The 21,180-nt window shown below is 44.5% G+C and overlaps 1 long non-coding RNA gene across 3 annotated transcripts in view; it reads right to left on the bottom strand.

The window, feature by feature from the left end:
* Positions 1-1,229: 1,229 nt before the first annotated feature.
* The window catches only part of LOC137749811 (uncharacterized), a 42,126-nt gene continuing 22,175 nt past the window's right edge, over positions 1,230-21,180 (bottom strand). The window contains exons 3-6 of one of the 3 annotated variants that reach the window (XR_011070289.1): positions 18,121-21,131; positions 16,810-16,877; positions 9,902-10,009; positions 1,230-1,994 (exon numbers count right to left, since the gene is read on the bottom strand). This is a non-coding gene — a long non-coding RNA (uncharacterized lncRNA). Of the gene's footprint in view, positions 1,995-9,576; positions 9,706-9,901; positions 10,010-16,470; positions 16,555-16,809; positions 16,878-18,120; positions 21,132-21,180 lie in introns of those variants that run through there. The other 2 variants (XR_011070288.1, XR_011070290.1) reach the window with 2 other exon arrangements.

Here is a 21,180-nt window from a genome sequence, read left to right as displayed (position 1 = left end):
GAAGTCTCAGAGCGCGTTAGGCGTCAACAACCAACGGCGCCTGCTCCGGACCAACTTCCCGGTCACGTTCCGAGAACTCTAGCGCCCATTGGGTCAGGTCTCGCCACACACTCACCGCTGACCAACCAGAAGAAAAGATTTGCCTGCAGGGGCGGGACGAGCGAGGGGCCAATTGAGGACGAGAGGCGGGGCCATCGGGCGAGCTCCGGGATCTCGGAAACCCCTGGGAGCCGGAATCCGTAGGTCGGTTAGTGGAAATTAAGCCCAAATCAGGTGTGACCGGCGGACTACCAGGGTCAGAATCCCTCGTAAAGCTTACTTAAGTGCAGATCTCCGAGTCACGCGAGATCCTGTGCCTCTGAGTGTCGGGGTGGGGCCCGAAAATCTGAATTGTTAACAAGCTCCTCCACAGACAAGTGGAAAAATTCTTCCCCCACAGACAAATTTGAGAATCGCTGTCCGGGTCAAAACGGATTTCAAGGTGGTCCCCACCCGCTGCAGTTAGGCGGAGCTGCAGCAGAGGGTCCACCCGCCCGCGCAGCCTCCAAGGCATTTGAGCCAGGGTCCACTCGGCCGCCTGCTCGGTGCCTGGGAGAGGCGGAGAAGAGTGGGCCCCGGCCGGGTGAGCGCTGCCGCAGGGCCTGCGGAGAGATGCCGTAGGCAGCGCGGCCAGCGCCTGCGCCCTTGAGGTGCTGGCGCTGCGGGGCCGGGTGCAGAGGCCGTCAGTGGGGAGAATGGGCTTGTGGCCCGTGGCGCTCTCGCGGCTGGACGTCCCCCAGGGCCGCTGCGGACCCAGCCGGCACCACCGGCTTCCGATTTTAAACTTGCCGGGGGCGTGCCTTTTATTGTCCAGCCCTGAGGGGGCGAGATCCTTGTTCATCTCCCTCCTTGGTCCGCCGTGAAATTTCATCGTGAGGGGCAAGTGGAAGGAAACCCGGAGGGTCGATTCCCTGGCCGGCGCAGTCGAGGCTTTGTGCTGGTGAGGGGAGGGCTGCCCAGCTGTGAGACACGGCCCAGGTCGGCCCACCTCCTCCATTCCCGCCAGCGACGGTCAGGCCCGTGATCTCAGGAGATAAAAAGGTCGTAGGGTTGAATCATGACAAACAGTAATCGTTTATTGAGCGCCTGCTTACATGCAACTGGATCCTCACAGCACACAGAATTGTAGGAACGAGACGCTATTATTATCATCCCCATGTTACAGAGTGTCAGTTAAGTCACTTGCCCAGGATCACACTTTAGTCTGTCGCTAAAGTTCAGGCTGCCATGATGGTAAAGAGTGATGTGGGGACGGAGAGGGTCAACTTTCAATGACGGGGTGGAAAGAGTCCTGAGTACTGTGTTTTTTTTTTTTTTTCTTGTTCCACTTGTCTACTTAAAAAAAGAAATGCACAACGTGAGAGTTGTGAGTTAAGTTTTATTTGGGTCAAAATGAGGACTGCAGCCCAGTAGACAGCGTACCAGATAGCTCTGAGAAACTGCTCCAAAGAGGCAGGGGGGAAGGTCAGTATATAAATGATTTTGGTGAAGGGGGAATACATGCAATCAAGCACATAGTTTTTACAGAAGGTTTCTGCTAGTCTCGTGTAGGTTACTGCTAGTCACGAGGAGCAGACGTCACCATGAAGGATTTTAGTGCTTTTCTAGATATGAGGAGATACAAGAATTGGGCTCATAAAATTGGCTCCTGAAAATATCTAACTATCTGAAGACCTGTTCTGCAAGTTTTTCCCAAAGCACAGAGTGCCTCATTTCAGCTCTCCACCCTGAACTCCTTTAAAGGGGTGTTGAAAGTCAGCAGCTGCAGCAGCACGATTTAATCTTTGTAGAGGTAGATGGCAAGTGCCAATGGAAAATGCCAATTTGTAGTTGACACCCTCCAGAGAAAAGGTTCACCAGCTGTTGTGGCAAATTCAGACCCAGAGGCCTCATAGCACACAGGCTGGTGCAGGTCCATTTCAGAAAGCCTTGTTGAGACATGTGACCACAGAGTCCTGTAAGACCATTTTTTTCATGTTTTAGATCTTCACATTTCAGGAGAAAATAGATTCTAACCTAATAACCACCTCTCTGGCATTTACTATGTCATCTCAGATAAATTATTCAATCTCACTAAGCCTCAAACCTCAGTTCCTTCACCTGTTTTGAGGGGATAATACTATACCCACCTTATAACACTGGGTGAGGATTAACCGGGCTAGCATATGTAGGATGCTTAGAATCATACCTGGCACTTAGTATGAACTCAATATTAGCTGTTACTAATGCACAGCAAATTCCTGAAGGCTTACCCTATCTCACAGAAAAGCCACTCGGATTATTACTGCAGGATGTGGAGCATGGGAATGTTTGCAAAACTACACATACCTTGAGATGGTAAGAATGAAGGATAAACCAATTTGCTAAGTTCCCTTTGATTTTAGGTTATTAACAGGTACTTAAAGCTAGATAGATTTTCAGAGTTATTCACAATTACTGATAGTATTCCTCCATTTCTTTGAGGCCTATCTATATTCAGGCAGAAAAAATAGCTTTTACAGATGGTATTTTATAGTCAAATACCAATTTGACTGGGAGTGGTGTTACAGGCCAGCAGAACTACAGGAGTTCATTTGGGGCAGGAGTTCTTAACCTAGGGTCTAGAAATTCTAGAGCAGCAGTTCTAAGTACAATAGAACTTACTGTGATGGCGGCTACTGAGCACTTAAAATTCAGCTAGTGTTGCTAAGACCCACTAGGTAGTGGCTACCATCAACACAGTTCTGGAGGGTCACATGGGTGGATCTGGAGAGTTTGTAAACCTTTTGATATTGTACACAAAACTGCATGTGTACATGTATTTTCTAGGAAGTGGATCCATGGCTTTCATTAAGTTCTCTAAATGATGAAAAAGATTAAACCCACTACTTTAAGACTGGGTGAAATGTAAGTTAAGGGAAGTAAGTATGCCCTCTAGTAACCACTGTTGATTTCACTTTCTTATACAGTTGACCCTTGAACAATGCAGTGGGGGGTTGGGGCGCTAACCCTCTGCACATTGGAAAATTCATCTGCAACTTTACAGCCTTCCATATCTGTGGTTCTGCATCCACGGATTCAACCACCAGTGGGTTGTGTAGTACTGTAATAAGTATTTATTGAAAAATTTTCATGTGTAAGTGGACTCACGCAGTTCAAACCCATGTTGTACAAGTCAACTGTATTTTCTTGTCCTTAGCTATCGGTGGCTCCCTATTATGTAGAAGAAAAAAGGATTTTGAATTTCAAATTAAAAAAACCCTACTACTGGTCTTAGTTCTCATGGGTACTAAATTCTGTCTCTAGAGCTACTTTCAGTCCTTACCTGAGTCTTATAGATTCCCTTGCACTCAAGGGGCGGGGTGTAGCTGTCTGTGCCTGGTTTTCAAAATGACATTTGATGAAATCTGCAGCGTTAAGAATTTCACATCTGTGCTCTTTGGCATAGGAGCAAATAAGCAGCTCCTGTCATTCTGAAATGCTTTTCCTGACTCTCATCTTAGGATATCCTGGCCTCCAAGTTTCTGCCACCCTAAGCCTTTGCTATTTGCCACTCTCTCCAGTTTTGGTTTCTTCCCACTTTACTTGACTACAGTTTTCCTGTGATCTATGGCTTCAGGTTTGCTTTTACCTGTAACACGTTACTCTTTGATCCCACAGTTAGCTTTGAATCCAAACATAAACAAAACAGTGACTTTAAGTGGCATTTCATTTGAAACACATTTTCTTTTTTAAATAATTTTTTTAAAGGAATGAACTGGTTTTTTAAAAATTTATTATTTATTTATTTATCTTGGCTGTGCTGGGTCTTAGTTGCGGCATGTGGGATCTTTAGCTGTGGCATGCATGCAGGATCTAGTTCCCCGACCAGGTATCGAACCCTGGCCCCCTGCACTGGGAGCGCGGAGTCTTACCCACTGGACTACCAGGGAAGTCCCGAAAGACATTTTTTTTTAATTGATCTGAAATATATTGCCCTTTCTCCATGAAAATATAAGGCATTTTGATAAAATGTTCTGGAATTTAAATTTTCCTTCAGATTAACGTTAAACTAACTTGCTAATATTGTTCGGTAACGTTAATATTTAAACACTTTTCTCTATTTGGATCTTAAAGCACTATTTATCAACTCACATTTTACTGCAGACCAGTAAAGTTTGTTAGATGTGAGGAAGGAGAGGAAGGGACACAGAAAAAGGGTACAAACCATAACTGCTCTCAGTGAGAAAAGGAATGGTAGGACATGGCAGGAAATTGAGCTGGAGAAAATTTTACTAGTTGTCCTTAGATTGCCAGAAACACTGTTAGATAGTTGTTTTGATTAATTTCAAGATAATCCACTTCTAGACTTCAGCTGAAACATATAAAGACATTTTTTGCTGGTCACCAACCAACCCAGTTCAGATACCAATTTTTATTTGAAAATCTCTTAACTGAAGATAATCCAGGACATAGTTCCAAAACTCCCACTTTTACCTCTCTCTCTTTCCTTGGGACTCAATAAGAGAATGTTTCTCAGCCTTAAAAGAGTCAGAATTTTAGGAAAATTACTTTACATTTTAGTCCTAACTTAGATAATTCTATTATCAAAATAGTCCAAAGATAATATAAAGCTAATTTAGTTTATTGACTTTAACACAGAATTCACTGCTCTTCCGTAGACTGGAGGACGATGGCCTTAATTAACCACAAAAGGAGCTTTCTCCTCATTTTAGTTTTGTCCTAATGTTGAAAAACTGCCTGACAGAAGTTCCAGGGGAAATAATCCTAACTGAAAACAGAAATAGATATAGAGAGGCTGTCTGCCCCAGAAATCAGTCTGAATTCAGAAAAACCAGTGGTGACCCAAACTAACATGCCTCCCGTCATGGCCAAGATATCCAGTACCAAAGCTGGCCTGAGCTTCCCTGTGGAGCACAGAGAAGAGTCACGGGTGAAGGAATTGCAGGATTTCAAAGAAATCCTTTCAAATAAATGAAACAATGATTTGACTTCAAAATAGTTGGGTTTTCAAGGAAAGAAAATTTCAGTCTTAATTGAAGCGAAAAGCTTTGGGATCTACTTAAGAGTTTCTATCATCCCATGACTGGTTTAGCACAACTCTTTCCCCCACTCTCTTTCTCCGTGGGATAGTGTGACATGTTCAACTTCTGTTTCTTCTCTCAGATTTTGAGATCAGGAGAGAAAATGAAGAAGCTTCTTCAAAGCAGAAAAAAAAACCTGTGAACTCTGCATCCCTTCATTGTTCCTTTAGAGAGGGGTGCTTCCCATGGTTCTATTTTACAAAAAAAAAAGACTAAAAACATTTAGAAAGTCAGAGGAAAATGTTTAAATATTAACATTACCGAAAAATATTAGCAAGTTAGTTTGGTTAACTTTAATCCAAAGGAAAGTCAGTGCTAAATCCCCAGACTTAGCAAAGCTTAGGTCATCATAACCGCTCTATAGAAAGAGAACCCTAAGAGCTCCAACATGGAAGAACCTCTCGACATTAGACCTACTGAGCACCAGAGGACTCATTCAGGAGAGGAGCCTCACAAATGCCCTGGCTGTGAGAGAAGATTTCTTCATTCAGACATTTATAGATACCGACGTCTCCACATAGGAGAGAGACCCCATGAATGCACTATACTTTATGAAAAGCAATTTGACAGTGTGTTTTAAGAATCTTAAAATATTTCTCCTCTTTTATCAATCAGTTCCACATCTGAGAAACAATTCTGAAGGGAAAAAACAAAATAAAACAGAATTGCAACAATAAAAATAAAGTCCATGGGCCTCCCTGGTGGCACAGTGGATATGAATCTGCCTGCCAATGCAGGGGACACAGGTTCTATCCCTGGTCCGGGAAGATCCCACATGCCGCGGAGCAACTGAGCCCGTGCACCACAACTACCGAGCCTGCGCTCTAGAGCCTGCGAGCCACAACTACTGAAGCCCGAATGCCTAGATCCTGTGCTCCCCAACAAGAGAAGCCACCGCAATGAGAAGCCCGCGCACCGCAACGAAGAGTAGCCCCCGCTCGCCACAACTAGAGAAAGCCCACGCGCAGCAACGAAAACGCAGCCAAAAATATAAATAAATAAATAAAAGTCTTTACACAAATATCCACCCACACAGACAGAACCTCCAATGGTGCCTCACTGCCCTGATAATAAAGCACAGATTCCTCAACAAGGCTGCAAAAACCATCATGGTGCAGGCCCTGAATTGCAGCAACAAGTACTGCAGTTGACTCCCGCCCCCTCCCCAAGTCAGAATTACTTTCTTTTGGGCTCCCTCAGTGCTTTGTTTAGAGATCATTTTTAGCACTTAACACAGTTCTTCTTAGCTGGGAGGATTAACTGCAATCATACTATGACCTGTGTCCTCTCCTGCCCTTCCAATATACATACATCAACATCACACACATGACTAGAGTTTTACAAGATCGAGAACAGCGGTAATTCTTTTCTTTATCTCTTAAAGTACCCTGTACATACTAAACATTAATAAATGTTTGTAGCTTTGAATTAAGAGATGTAAAATAGCTCTTGGAAACTAAAAACATGGAACATTGCATGGATATGCCTTATAACTTTTGAGCATTTTGAAAAGATAAGGGCAAAAAGCAGTGTCCACCTCATAAGTACTATAAAGAAATATATTTAAATATATATTTTAAAAATATATTTAAATATATTTAAAGAAATATATTTAGGGCTTCCCTGGTGGCGCAGTGGTTGAGAATCTGCCTGCCAATGCACGGGACACGGGTTCGAGCCCTGGTCTGGGAAGATCCCACATGCCGCAGAGCAACTAGGCCCGTGAGCCACAATTACTGAGCCTGCGTGTCTGGAGCCTGTGCTCCGCTACAAGAGAGGCCGCGATAGTGAGAGGCCCGCGCACCGCAATGAAGAGTGGCCCCCACTTGCCGCAACTAGAGAAAGCCCTCGCACAGAAATGAAGACCCAACAGCCATAAATAAATAAATAAATAAATAAATAAAAACCTGAAAACTTTAAAAAAAAAAGAAATATATTTAAATGCAGGCTCTATACAAAATAAATTTTCAATAAATATCAATGTATTTTATTTCTAGTCTTTGTTGTTTAATGGTAAAAGTGTTTAAGGCTATGAGTTTTCCTCTAAGTGCAGCTTTAGGTACATCCCATAATTTCTATATAAAATATTCTCCTTATTGATGATTTCAAAATAGTTTGTCATTACAGTTTTCATATTTCCTTCCTTCCTTCCTTCCTTCCCTCCCTCCCTCCCTCCTTCCTTTCTTTCTTTCCCCATGCAGCTTGTGAGATCTTAGTTCCCCAACCACTGGACTGCCAGGGAATTCCCATCATTGCAGTTTTTATTATTTCCTCTTTAAGCCAAGAGTTGGTCAACTGGTCAAGCTGGTCAAGAAAGTTTTCCTCTAAAAAAAATTTTTTTTACCGCATTGATTAGAAAATGAGATTCATTCTATTTCTTCTTTGAAAAGTTCATTTCGGTTTTCCTGTGGACTTATGTTTTAAAAAATGTGTTAATTATCCCCCAAAGCCCTAGAAAACAAGGGTTCTATCCATAGGACAAAATCTAGAATAGTCTTGGACCTCTCAAGTATTTTTGTATCTTTGGAAGCATCTTTGGTGCTGTGTGAAGGGGAAGTGAGATGGAGGAGTTTAAGTTGCTTCCCAATTCTGCCTTCTGTTTTTTTGTTTTGTTTTTTAGCTTCCTCTTCCCTTGCTAAGAGTTTTTAAAAACAAACAACAAACAAAAAACTACTGTATGGATCTTTTTTTTTTTGGATGGGCCATGTGGCTTGTGAGATCTTAGTTCCCTGACCTGGGATCAAACCCAGGCCCTCAGCAGTGAAAGCACAGAGTCCTAACCACTGGACCACTAGGGAACTCCCTGTATGGATTTTATATAGCAATTGTTAATCACTGCCTAACTATTAAAGCTGGCAGTAAAAATAGGATATGAAAGGACCTAGGAGAGGCTCATCCCTTTCTCTAGTTGAGACAGTCCTCCTTAAGATGCCATGTTTTTTGTCTCTTGAAAGCAGAGAAATCCTGCAGGGGCCACTTTAAGATTTTTTTTCAATTGTGACTTTCCAGAATCTGCAGTAATTCTTTCACAGTGTATTGAGGATGTTGTATAGGCTAAAATCAAGGAAGTCAAGGAATAGACTGGTGAATCCACCTCCAAGGGGCTCACAGTATGGTAGGGAGTGAGATACAGTACACTTTGCCCTGCTTACCTAGTCATTTTCACATTCCCAAAAAACCATCCTAAGGGCCCTCCAGGAAACTTCATGATCTTTAATTCTTTTTTTAAAAAATATTTATTTACTTATTTGGCTGTGCTGGGTCTTAGTTGCAGCATGCAGGATCTAGTTCCCTGACCAGGGATCGAACCCGGGCCCCCTGCACTGGGAGCACAGAGCCTTAGCCAGTGGACCATCAGGGAAGTCCCCCATGATCTTTAATTCTGAAATGAGTACACACTGTGAAATCCTCTCATATTTCTAGCCTAGTGATCTGGGCAGAATAATCTCAGAAACACCCAAAGCTCAGACTTAAGCCTCCAGGCTTGGCTCCCAGCTTCCTCTCAAGTCCCCTGTGAAGATGTAGAACGGGGTGGGAAGGGAAGCTCAGCTATTGGCCTCTCCTTAGCACTTATAATCAATTTATTCAGCCCCTAAGTCTGGGCATTTTAACAACTGGAATGAGGGAAATTCTCCCCAGAATGATATAGGTTAGCCTCCGTCCTGTCTTTTCCAGTTGTCAAGACCTCCCAGAGGTCTAGCAAAGCCTATCCCCACATTTTTAAGGCTCCTAAAAAATTAAAATATTATTAAAATTGTGATATATTTTATGTATTTGCATTTAGCATCTTTAACACTCAACACAAGAATACAACTCGGGTGTTCTACTGGAGATAACTTCAAAACTCTAAAACTTGAGGCCCTGGGACTTCCCTGGAGGTCCAGTGGTTAAGATTCCACGTTTCCAATGCAAAGGGCGCAGGTTTGATCCCTGGTAGGGGAACTAAAATCCCACATGCTGCGAGGCCAAAAATAAATAAATTAAAACTTGAGGCCTTTCATAAAGGTGAGACCATACCAAATGGCCCCAGGAGAGGCCTATCCATCCCTATTTTGCATTTTGTATTAACTGGGGCTCCTCCTAAGCGGGAGGGAGAGTGAAGGGCAGCAGCAAAGATCTAGCGGCCCTCACCTTGGTCTGGAGTGGGGCATACTTCCATTGCCCTAACTCCCCAGAAATACAGTTCACCCTGGACAGGGTGGCACTCCTCCTCTAAGATGTTCCTCTCAGGGTCCTCCAAATGCTAGAGAGCCCCCAACAATGATCAAGGCAAGGTGGTAAAAGGCCTTGCAGCTTCCATCTTGTTGGCTAGGAGAACTCGCTCTAGAAGGCCATGAAAGACATCTGACTACCCTGCCAGCAATACAAGTAGATGGTCCAGAGATGCGTTGTTTCTTATAAAATAGAAATAACAAAGTCAAGCAAATAGACACCATAACATTAATTATGAGTGTGATTACATAGGTATTTATGTTCTGTGTATTTGAACTAGTTCATTAAAAATATATCCATCTCCAAGGAAAGAGGCATAATGGCATGATTAGCAAGGTTATCCCAGGCAATCTTGCTGTTGGTTTGAAGCAAGGCTTGCACTCCAGCCTCTCTAGAAAGGAGAGGAAGAAAGTTGTAGGTTCTGCTAAGGCGAAGGCACAGGAGAACACAAGGGGCAGTGAGGGACCTGGGGCCTTGGCCCTGACAGGTCTTCCTGTCGGTTCTGCAGGCTCTGAGATGCTGGGAGTATGCCTTGAACCTTTGCATTTTTTTTCAAGACCTTGCTGGCAGAAAAATAAGCCACTAACCTGAGTCTTCTTCCCAAAGGCTCCACTCTGTATTCTTCTCCCAGAAACTCAGGGTTTGCCAAAATCCCTGGGGGTCTATCAGGCAACTCCAATGGGGTCGAGCTTCCCCTGGGAAGTAAACAGGCAGCTTGTAGGATTTATGTTATTCCCCAAAGTGCTGTTTTCTGTCCTTAGAGCCATTTTGTTCAACAAGGCCCGTGAGCAAAGGACTTACAGGGTAAAAATCAGACGAGCACAGGCAGAACCTGCTCACAAGTTGTTCCATCCTTGCAGCTGGCTGTAGCAAGGGGGTGAAAGATGCCACCTCCTTAATTGTAAAGTCGAAGGGGGGCTCCCTGGGGAACAGGAGTCATCCCTGGAAAGGGAGGACCCAGCCTTTTACCATCAGTCAAGGCTTCTCAAGGCTTCCTGCAATTCCATGACCAGGTCCACACAGCCAATCCACTGCTTTGCCAACAATGATCACTGGCTGACGTGCTAAGGCGCTGCTTCTGCAAACTACTGGTACTGGAATAGTTATAATCTAGACCAGTGTTTCCCAGCCATGTGCACATTGGAATCACCTGGGAAGCTTTAAAAAAAACCCTCTGATGCCTGGTGTGTCTTAAGTCTATTAGAGCTTCCAAAACAAAATTCCACATCCTTGGTAGCTTAGAAACAACAGAAATTTCCCACCATTCTGGAAGCTGGCAGTCCAAGACCAGGGTGCCAGTATGGTCAGGGAAGTGTCCTCTTCCAGGTTGCAGACTGCCAACCTCTGTGTCCTCAAATGGTGAAAGGGGTAGGGAGCTCTGTGGGGTCTCTTTTATAAGAGGATTAATCCCATTAATGAGGGCTCCACCCCCATGACCTCAGCAACTCCCAAAGGCCCCACCTCTTAATACCATCACATCAAGCATTAGGATTTCAGCATATGAATTTTGAAGAGACATAAACATTCAGACTATAGCACCTGGGTACCACCCCCTAGAGATTCTGATGTATTTGGCTTCTGGACATCAGGATTCTTTACAGCTCCCCAGATGATTTAATGTGCAGCCAAAATTGAGAACCACTGATCTCGACATTAATTTGAAGAATTAATAGGAAACTTGGAAGGAAGCAATAGGCCTGGCAGAGGATTTCCAAAAAGGCTGTACATTTGTAATGACTGATGAAAGACATGTGAGAGGTGGGTGTGCTCTGTTTCAATGAAGGTTACTATAAATCATGGGTCAGGTTGAATTTCCTGTTAAGAGTCTAAGTGTAGTAAGTTAAAAAATGGCTGCAACTTCATGATTACTTCTCCTATTGAGAGGGGGTGTCAAATCCTCTTCCCCCGAATCTAGGCTGGCTGTAGTGACTTGCTTAGGCAATAGAATGAACTGGAAGTAACTTTCTGGGACTTCATAAGAAGTCTTGAAGCTGCCATCTGGGGCCTCTTGGAATGCTAGCTCTGGGAACACCAGCCACCATCTAGAAAGTCTGGTTACCTTAAGACTGTCATGCTTCGAGGAAGCCCAAGCTATAGAGACATGGAGAGAGATGCCTAGTCATCTCCAGCTGTTCCAGCCATCCTAGCCCAGGCACCAGACACAGGAGTGAAGAAGCCATTTTCGACATTCCAGTCCCAGCAGACACAACAGGGAGAAGAACCCAAGAATCACCTGCAGACAGCCAGTACTGATGCCTCAGACACACAACCCCAGTCGATTACAGCCATTCTAGTGATCCCCAGACATCTGAGTCACCCTAGCTGAAGCTCCAGTCATGGGGCAGACATAAGTTGTCCCTGCTGTGCCCTGATCAAAATCCCAACCACAAAATCATGAGCTATTATAATAAAAAGATTGTTTTTACACTAAGTTTTGGTGTTATGCTGCAAAAGATAACCAGAACAACAGTAATACACGAATGGTCATGGTACAAGAATCAAAGAATAGAGATAGATACAAAGAAAATGAGGAAATTTTTCCATCACCCCCTAGCTTCACTTCTGCTCCCTTTTTTATAGGTAACGGTTGTACATCCTACCGGTCTCCTTCTGATGTGTTTACATATGTATATGTATTCATTATATGTATTTATCATGCTACATATATAATATTTTCCCAGACTTTTTTAACTTCACAGTGTGCCTCTGAAATCTCTGAATCAAGATGAATAGGCCTTTCTTACTCTTAACAGCTGCACAGTATGGCACAGTAGGGGTGTAACATAATTACTATTTCTTCTGTTGATGGACATTCAGGTTGTTTCCAATTCTTGCTTTAATGAACAATTCTGCAATGAACACCTTATAATGCAACTTTGTGTACATTCAATTTCTTTAGAATAGAATCCTCAAAATGGAATAACTGAAGCAAAGGGTATGTGCATTTTTCAAGTTTTTTTTTGGGGGGGCGGTAAAATATACATAACATAAATTTTACCATTTTAACTATTGTTAAGGGTACAATTCAGTGGCATTACGTGCATTCACATTGTTGTATAACCATAACCGCCATCCATCTCCAGAACTTTTTCATCATCCCAAACTGAAACTCTACCCATTAATAAACCCCCATTACCCTCTGCTCCCAGCCCCTGGTAATCACTATTCTATTTTCTGTCTCTATGAGTTTGACTATTCTAGGTACCTCACATAGGTGAAATCATGAAATATTTGTCTCTTTGTTTTTGGCTTATTTCACTTAGCACAATGTTTTCAAGATTTATCCATGCTGTAGCATGTAACACAATTTCCTTCTTTGTCAAGGCTGAATAAGTAAGTAGGTACATCACTCATCCAGTGTCACACAGCTGCTTAACTGTAGGGACATTATTCTCACTCAGGCAGTCTGACCCCAGAGCCTGTGCTATGAAGGCATATAAAGCACTCACATGATATTTGGTATATATAAAGTGCTCAATATATGTTATCATTCATTGCTGTTCCAAAGCCATGACTTTTGGTATTTTGATACCCCCACCCACCTCCACCATCACATCAGCCTTGGAAAATATTTTTCTGTGGTCTTTGATGTTCAATTTTAGCTTTGACTCACATAGTCATTTTCTCCTACTTCCTGCAGCATTAAGAATTGTTTCCAGCTGCTGGCTTTGGTGGAGGCTTGTACTTGTGGGTGGGGATGGGTGTGGGGTGGTGTCTACTGTGCTTCCAGCTGCAGCCCCAGAGACCACGTGCGAGGGCACCCTCTATAGGACAGCAGGTGAAATGCCACCTGAGGTTTGTTTTTTTTTTTTAAAGAAATTCACGTTCTTTTATTTATTTATTTATTTATTTATGACTGTGTTGGGTCCTCGTTTCTCTGCGAGGGCTTTCTCTAGCTGTGGCAAGTGGGGACCACTCCTCATCGCGGTGCGCGGGCCTCTCACCATCGCGGCCTCTCTTGTTGCGGAGCACAGGCTCCAGACGCGCAGGCTCAGTAATTGTGGCTCACGGGCCCAGTTGCTCCGTGGCATGTGGGATCTTCCCAGACCAGGGCTCGAACCCGTGTCCCCTGCATTGGCAGGCAGATTCTCAACCACTGCGCCACCAGGGAAGCCCCCACCTGAGTTTTGATACTAATCTGTGCGTGAAGGACTTGTCCAGATACTAAGGCTTTGCTGAGCAAATATCCTTTCAGTTATTTTAGCTTATTTCAACCATATTTTTAAAATGTAAGCTTCTGCTCTATATCTTCAGGGGAGTTAAGGCATGAGCCCTTATGCTCTTGTTAAAGACTCTGTTGTCTGCATTAATTTGATGCCTGCAGTGTTGTATGTGTGTGTGTTTACTTTGGAGTTAGGTCTGTTCTGTGTTTCCTTCAGTATTGGCAAACCTCACATATTACTTGAAAACTTCATATATTTGTTTCTCTATGGACACAGACTGCTTTTTAAAAACCATTCCTAATCCTCTGCATTCCAGTGAATAATATTCCTCTTAATGAGATTTTTGGAAAGTTTTTATAATAAAAATAATGAGCAAAGCATGAAAGTCTTCCTCTAAGACTGAGCTTGGTATACTTTCTGTTTTGCCTTATTATTTTACACTGAAAATAAATTCACAGACTATGTTTCATGTGTCATAAAATGTTTAAATACTCATTGAAAACCACACAAATGTATAGAGGACATAGAGTAAAAAGCACAACCCCCACCTCCAATTCTACTCTCTAGAGGTTGCCACATTATTTCTTGAGTCTATCTTCAGATATTTAAATTTAAAAAACATTTTTCCCATTATTTACAAACATGGGATTATACTATCACAGTGTACGGTAAACGTGCTCTTCTCATTTAATAATATGTATTGACCATCTTTGCACATTAACACATGGAAATCCACTGCACTGTTTTCAAGGGATGCAGCGCAGCACACGGGATGGATTCACCAAAACTTACTAAGCCGGTCCCCAGGTGATAGCCATTTAAATTATTTACAGTTTCTGGTAATTCCCTGTCAGTCCAGTGGTTAGGGCGCGTTGCTATCACTGCCCAGCCCAGGTTCAATCCCTGGTGGGGGAACTAAGATCCCGCAAGCCAGGCAGCCAAAACAGAAAAAAAATTGTTTACAGTTTCAAACTAATTGGCAAGTGTGGCAGGCAGGGGAATGTTCCAGAAGAATGACAAGGATCTGAATGAGAAGGTGCCCTTCACACCACCATGCTGGTGAATTCAGTCTGGTTATGTTTACCTGAGACTAGAAAGTAGTCTTGATGGGAAGGACTTAAATAAACAGAATGTTGGAACTAGAATTACAGCTAGACCATCTATTTGGTTGTTCCTTCTTTTTCTTTTTCTCCTGCAGTAGATTTGGATCAAAGGAAATCTTTCTTGAAGGTGAAATATGTAAAACAGTTAAAAAGCAGGGGCTGGACTTCCCTGGTGGCACAGTGGTTAAGAACCTGCCTGCCAATGCCAGGGCACACGTGTTCCACCCCTGGTCTGGGAAGATCCTACATGCCACGGAGCAACTAAGCCCGTGCGCAACAACTACTGAGCCTGCGCTCTAGAGCCCGCGCTCTAGAGCCCGCGAGCCACAACTACTGAGCCTGCGTGCCACAACTACTGAGGCCCGTGCGCCTAGAGCCCATGCTCCGCAACGAAGAGAAGCCACCGCAATGACAAGTGCGCGCACCGCAACGAAGAGTAGACCTCGCTCCATGCAACTAGAGAAAGCCCGCGTGCAGCAATGAAGACTGAAGGCAGCCAAAAATAAATAAATAAATAAATTCAAAAATAAAATAAAAAGCAGGGGCTGCTCTAGCTGACGTGGGCGGAGGGGTGGGGGGAGGAGTGTCTGTCGAAAGACCCCTGCTAGATTTCTCCAGGTGGACTTCAGAAAGTCCATGAACCCCCTGAAATGATATACTTAACTGTAGAACTGTAGATGCATGTACTTTTTTCTGGACACACACACACACACACAAAGAAAAACAAACAAAAGGGAATTCCCTGGCGTCCAGTGGTTGGGACTCTGGGCTTTCACTGCCGGGCTGGGCTCAGTCCCTAGTAGGGGAACTAAGATACCGCAAGCCGCGTGGCGCTGCCAAAAAACAAACAAAACCCCAAAAAACAAAAAACACTGCCCTTATGGTCCATAACCATATCACTAGATTTTTCAAAAAGTATCATGCTACAGAGTAGTTTAAGAATCTGCACTCTAGGGTTCCTAGGGGTAGCGTGTGAAAACCGAGAAGACGGCAGTGCTGGTGTTGGGTTCAATGATCCATTTCACAGCTCTTACCAGCACTGGAAATTACCGTTTACCCACCTCTCTCCTCCCCAGGAGATAAGCTCCTTGGGGCAGGGATACTGCCTGCCGTGACCACCCTCGCTGCTGCTGACACAGTAGGCACTCGGTAAATATTCGCCGTAAAACATGAATGATCTATAGGCTTATCAGGGGCGGAAGACTGGGGATCTACGGCCCCAGAGCAGCCCCGTGGCGCCGAATCCCGCGAGCCCGGGGTCTTCACGTGCCGCGCTGACTCCACTTCCCAGCGCTGTGTCCGGGATACCAGCAGCTTCGGCCGCTCCTGCTCCGCGCCTGGAGTGTGGCCGCTCGGGCGGGAAGCAGCTATAGGCCATTGCGGTTGCCAATCTTATCAACGGCGGCTCAGCCCAGCGCCCCCTTACAGACGTAGGTGCCGGAGGGCCCGCCCACCCGCCCTCCGATCGGCTCTTCATACTCCTGGAGCCTCCTGGGAGATGTAGTTCAGAGAGTCATCGCACAAATGCCGACGCCGCGGGTACAGACCCCGGGGTGAGTCGCGCGTCTCGGACTTTTCCCTCCCTCCGGCAGGCCCCGCGGGGTCCCGGCAGGGACGGTGTGCCGGGCGGGTCTCCACCCCAGCGCCTGCCCGCCTGTCGTTGCCCTGCGCAGACACTTCCCCTTTATCCTGGGGCCGTTCTTCCCGCAGACAAACCGCTCCTGCCCACCTCCGTAGACACCACCCACGACGTGCCAGGCGCTGGACACCAAAGAATGAAGCTGGCACTTCTCCCACGGTGCCAGGCGCGCTTGCAATCATTATCTCATTGAATTCCAGAAACGACCCGTTTGACAGACAGGAAAACAAGTTCAGAGAGGTCGAGTAATTTGCCCAGGTCACACAGGTCCTAAATCTTGGATTCCCATATCTCCTCACCACTCCGGGCAGCTTCGAAACTCATAAACAGTTTCACTGCAAGGTGGTAAACAGGAATGACCGGAGCACCAGGCAAGAGGGGTCAGCTCTGCTAGTGGGAGGTGGGAGTTGGGAGCAGGGGCAGGATTATGTAAACCGAACCTCAAAGGGTGCGGGGAAGGGAAAGCAGTTGCCTTTGGCTGTCAGGGACTGTATGCTCAAGGCGAGCCTCCTAATAGGGTCCATATAAACACTGGTAGAACAAAAAAAATTTTTTTTCAATTTTTAAAATTGTAAAATGTTGGGACTTACCTGGCGGTCCATGGTTAAGACCCCGCTTCCACTGCAGGGGGTACAGGTTCCATCCCTGGTCGGGAAAACTAAGATCCCAGATCCCGCATGCCACGCGAACGGGCCAAAAAAAAAAAAAAAAAGTTTAAATACATAGGAAAATTTAAAGAGTAAAATGAACACCCACTTACTCTCCATCTAGATTTAACAATCAGAATAATGTGTACTGCACTTTATAACTTATAAACCCTCTTGCTGAAGGTTACCATAGTGCAAACAAAGCTCTCATTTGGCAAGCCGATTGGAGACCTATTCTGACACCCCTACTCCATCACCTGGGACAGGTCAAAGCCACCCACCGCAACCTACTTTGGGAAGCTGGCTTCCTCTCCCTGCTTTCCCATTCTGCTCAGGGGGTCGGAGGTTGTCCAGAATTTGGTTCACCCTCAGAGACCATAGTTACAGTATGTTTCTCAGAGGGAAGTTCATTGCCTGGAAGTTCACTTTGAACTTGAATGGTTAGCCTCTCAAAGTCTCAGATTTCTCCCTTAAAATTCAATATACTGGTGGGTGAGGGAGAGTTTGGGTCACAGTAGGATCCATTATTTTCAGTTCCAGGTTAACACAGGAACTCTTCCACGATCTTCTCAACAGGTCTTTCCATTCTCTTAATAAGAGATATGTATTATATTCAAATACAGTAAACCTCCTTTATCATGATGGTTGCGGGGACAGGACTGAAATCAGCTTTGAAGCTAAGCTAATTATAAAATACTTTTTTAAAACTATCTTTTTTATTATAAAAGTAATACATATTGATTTTAAAATCCCAAAATGATACAAAAATGAATGTGGTAGAAAGTGATACCCCTGATGACCAGGAATGGAGAAATGATCCGGGTGTCTGAGCTGTGCATCACTTAGGAGGAGAGCAAAAGTTGGACCCTTTGCAGCAGTTGCATTGGTTTTAGATTTGTCATGTCCGCAAATAAAGGCACAGAGGTACAAGACTGAAATCTGCTTTGAAGGTTACAGAGGTATAGTCACAGAGGTACAAGAAAGAAGAGTTCATCAACAATCCATTTTACTTGTTAAATCAAACATTTAAAATGCATCCCAAGGACTATAATCCTATTTTCACATTTCTTCATTTTAAATCACTGGAACCTCAAAAAATGGAAGTTTTGTGAACCTCTCTTGACCTAGAAAGGCTTCAGTGGCAACAAAACACTGCCTTTCAAGAAGTCCCTGCTTCAGAATTGCCCCTGTTGCAAAAAGTGTCACTGAAATTGCAAAATATCCTGCTGTAGACTGGAAAGCCCCACTTCCTACCCGATTCTGTCGTAGCTGCCTTAGTCTTAGCTTAGAGGAGTTTCCTGGCCAGACAAGACGGCGTCAGAGATCTCAGGAACACGAAGGATGCTTTGTGGCATTGCATGATTTCATCATTTCTGTCTCAGCAGTGGGAGACTGCCTTCCGGAATCTTGTACAGGTCCTGGTCCCAGAGAAACCCCAGTTAAAACCCTCCTGGCCCAACCTGAGAATTTCACACATCTGACATTTGCACCATAAAGGTGCATTTGGGTTCATTCATTTTTTAGGGAAGTTGTTGGGTTTGGGTATTATTTTCTCACCAGGATCCAGAAAACTGGATGCTGTCAGCTGTTAAACCCCAAACACTGAATACTCTGTAAGATATAAAGCCCATGGACCAATCGGACAATAAAATAAATTCAACCAACGAGAACTCATGGAAGCCTTGATCCCAGGTTGGTCATACAGAGGGGCTGTTTGTTCAGCCAGGCATCAGAATGCTGTCACTGACCTGAGGGAATGGTCAGCATGGCCCATTTTGAGCCTCGTTGGTCGCTGAAAAGGTGACATCTACGGTTAGTGATGAATAGTAAAATAACAAAGTATCATCATGCAGGGAGACAATACTGCAAAGTGGTTAATAGAGTGAGTTTGAACCCTGGCTCTGGGCAAGTCTCTAAGCCCGGCTGTAAATGGAGATGATGAATCCTGCACTGAAGGGATACTGCAGAGATTTTAGGGAATAATGGATATAAAGCACAGAGCTAAAAAAAAAAAAAAAAGCACAGAGTAAGCATCGTTGAAGGGTAATTGTATTACCAACAAAACATCTGTAAGCCAAACATTTCATGAGGAAGACAGAAAGTTTAAACCAGGATATGCAAATGATGCCAACTAAGTGATAGAAATACCATTTTGCAACCACCACTCTAGCAACTGATTTAGGAAAGGATCATCAATGTAGGCTAACACCATGGGGTGAAAGATTGTGAGGGAGCGAGACCTTTCCACACACCGAGGTTCCATATAAATTACAAAGAAAAAAATGGCCTTTTACAATGGAGAGATCTCAAGGAGGCGTGGATGGACCCTCAGTCTAATAATGAGGAAACAATCACACAAATCTACATTGAGGGACACTGTGCTTGGAACGGACTTTTCAAAAACAGTAATGTCTTTTTTTTTTTTTTTTTAAATAAGAGGGCTTGACGAAGCAAACCTCCAGGTCTGAGACCTCACCCACTGTCCCCACTTTATTTTTTATTTTTTATATTTATTTATTTATTTTATTTATTTTTTGGCTGCGTTGGGTCTTCGTTGCCGCGCGCGCTTTCTCTAGTTGCAGCGAGCAGGGGGCTACTCTTCGTCGAAGTGCGCGGGCTTCTCATTGCGGTGGCTTCTCTTGCTGCGGAGCACGGGGCTCTAGGCGCCTGGGCTTCAGTAGTTGTGGCTCAAGGGCTCTAGAGCGCAGGCTCAGTAGTTGGGGCGCACCGGCTTAGTTGCTCCGCGGCATGTGGGATTTTCCCGGGCCAGGGCTCGAACCCGTGTCCCCTGCGTTGGCAGGAGGATTCTTAACCACTACGCCACCAGAGAAGCCCTCAAAAACATTAATGTCTTGGAAGAATTTTAAAAGGTGAGGGGAATGTGAAAGTGTTCTAGATAAAAGGAGACTACAAAGATTTGGCAACTAAAGGCAATGCAGGATCTCTGATTGGATCCTGGATTGGGACAAAAAAAAAAGCTGTCAAAGACATTATCAGGACAATTGGGGAATTTGATTATGGAAAGCTTGTAGTATTGTAACAACATTAAATTTCCTGAGTGTGATACTACTACTGTGATTATTTAAAATAATATCCTTGGGAATTCCCTGGCGGTCCAGTGGTTAGGACTCGGTACTTTCACTGCAGAGGGCCTGGGTTCAATTCCTGGTCGGGAAATAAGATCTGACAAGCTGCGTGGGGGCAGCCAAAAATAAATAAATAAATAAAATTTAAATAAATAATAAAATAATATCCTTGTATCCTCATTCTTAGTATTTAGGATAGCTAGGGTATTTGAAGTGATATCTGATATGTTTTCAATTTATTATGAAATGCTTCAAAAAAACAAAAAAGTGTGTGCATGTGTGAGAGAGAATCACTAAACATGAAATGTAAACGGTTGCTGAACCTAGGTAAAGGGTATATAAGTGTTCATTGTACTATGCTCTCAAATTTTCTGTGGATTTGAAATATTTTGAACCAAAAAGTTGAGGATAAAAATCAATGTAGCAGAAAGACACAGCAGTTAACGGAGGAAGCAGTCAGCTCCCCCCATACAAACTCCATTAGCTTCGGAGCCACCGCTGGGGCCCCATACTGGGCTGCAAGCCCTAAGAATGCCTATGCCTTTTTCACCCTTGTTTCTCCAGCATCCTGGTCCAGAACATGTGTTCAGTACACATGCATGCATGACACCCTCCCTCCGGAGTCTGCTCCCAGGAAGCCACGGCAGAGTTAGTGCTGGGACAAATAAATCAGGATGGTGGCCCCAGGCGTTGCATTTCGAGGCCTTTGTGTTGCTGGAAGAACCAGACAACTGGAACTACGTCAACAGGGGCGACCCCAGGGCTTGTCTCCTGGCGGTGCCCTTCTGGCCTCACCTGCCTTCCTGGGCAGGGAGGGGCAGAGCTTGCAGGGCTGTATTTGCTGCTCCCCATCCCCCTGTCATTGGCTCCAGAGGGTCAATAAAACCCCAAGAGTCTGGAGGAGAGCAGTTGGCCAGAGGGGCTGACCTTCATCATGGTTCTCTCCAGCATGGGACCAGGGGCTCTGTTCACCCCACCCCCACCCCCGTATCCTGGGAGGGGAGAGGGAAGCATCTGACTTCCTGCCCAAAGATCCAGAATCTGGAATCCAATCCCAGACCCTTCCTCAAAGACTTATCCACCACTCTGCAGTCCAGCCCAAGTCAGTGAGAGCTGGGGTGCTGATGACCACGTGTCTGACAAGGCATTGAGTCCTCCCAGCTGGAAAAGCCTCTGAATCTGTAAGAAAGAGAACACAAACCAACAATGACACACTCACAGCCTTAGT

The sequence above is a fragment of the Eschrichtius robustus genome, chromosome 16 (assembly GCF_028021215.1).
Source record: "Eschrichtius robustus isolate mEscRob2 chromosome 16, mEscRob2.pri, whole genome shotgun sequence".
Taxonomy (NCBI): Eukaryota; Metazoa; Chordata; class Mammalia; order Artiodactyla; family Eschrichtiidae; genus Eschrichtius; species Eschrichtius robustus.
Note: the sequence above shows the minus strand (reverse complement) of the source record. Positions and strands in the feature narration are given on the sequence as shown.